Raw genomic sequence first — 1591 nt, forward strand, 5'->3', positions numbered from 1 at the left:
TCTCCTTGAGTGAAAGCCTGTTTCTTCCTGCATTTTTTGCATATGTGGTTTTCGTTTTTCAGAAGTGGCACAATTAGATCCTCCCGATATGGACTGGCTGCTTTGTCTTCATCTCGTGGTCTTCATGGGCCAGAGGTAGAGAGGCTGCAGTAGTCATCTGCTGTCTCATGCCAAGGCCCCCTCTGGTGTACCTGCCCACATTTTCCCTGGGGCTTTGAGATCCATGCACCTCCTGAGTCCTTGGCTGATTTCGTTTTCCCTTACCTTAATCCAAACACGACAGAAACTCACTTCTTGCTGTCACCCAACTAATCACACAGGCATACCCTCTACTTAAAAAGAGAAATAAATAATATATAATCAATGGGTGTTACCTGCAACATTCAACCTTTGAAGAACTCTCTTGAATTAATGGCTACCATTCGTGGAGCACTAGGTACCCGCTGTGTGCTGAAGTACTTGTATCTATATTACATCATTTTATCCTCAAAACAACTCGATGAAGATACTTTATTGTCCCCATTTTATAGATGAGGATACTAATGTCAAAGGTTAAAATTTACTCAAAATGGCATGGTTGGTAAGGAGCAGAGCTGGGATCAAACCCGGATCTGTCTAATACCAAAGACTCAAGGTGTCTAAATAGACCTGCATGGGGCAGTGCCTGCCCCCTCCAGCCCCAAATACACATGATCAGCAGCAGTCACTTCAGATGTAGACCACAACTTTCCAGACTGTCGAAGTTCATCTGATTAGTGAAACTTCGCATTCATTCATACCCAAGTGGGCCTTTAAACTTGAACTTTAATTTTGGGTCATCAGATCTAGGCCAAAGTTCAGTCCAAGTGAGGGGAGTAGATTGAGTCTTTGTAACCACAACACGTTCAGGCACACCTTCAGGCACACCGCTTACATAGGAGGAACCCTGGGTTCTGTGGTCTTTCAGCTTACGTGGCCCTTTAAATGATCTCTGTGATCTTCACAGCACCAGGCCTTCCCAAGGTCACTCAGCTAGTACAGAGTGAACCAGCGGTTTTCAAACTTCTTTTTAGCAGTAAACCACCTGCCCCCCCTTTTTTTTCCCAAAGGAAACTCTACACCAGTAACAAGATTTAAACTGTCTTTTATCAGGATAAATTCTTAAGTGTAGTTCCTCCTCTCTTCTCTGGGAAAGCTTCTAGAAACAATCCTTTCTCTCTTCCTTTGAGCATTGCCATGCATGGGTGTGAGAGCCAGAGAGCCTATAGATATCCCACTACCAAATACAGGACTGGCAGAGCCAAGAGAATCAACACGAAACCCAGACAGACCCATTGGGTTTAGTCAACCACGAAGGCCCCGTAAACCTGGCGCTATCATACATGAGAGCATGCTTATCTGCTTATGGTTTAATTTGGTTTGAGCTGGCTTTCCGTTGTTTATAGCCAAAAATATCCTATGTGATCCACAGTGCAGCGGGTCTTTACCTCCATGGATATATACTAGGTCCTGCTATGAGCTAGGCATTTTAGTTTTACAAAAAAAGGAAATTTTTTTTTAACCATTTTTGAGCGCTTACTATGGGCCAGGCATGTACTAAGCATGATCTCCC

Source organism: Rousettus aegyptiacus, unplaced genomic scaffold (assembly GCF_014176215.1).
Source record: "Rousettus aegyptiacus isolate mRouAeg1 unplaced genomic scaffold, mRouAeg1.p scaffold_m13_p_3, whole genome shotgun sequence".
In the NCBI taxonomy this organism is placed as follows: domain Eukaryota; kingdom Metazoa; phylum Chordata; class Mammalia; order Chiroptera; family Pteropodidae; genus Rousettus; species Rousettus aegyptiacus.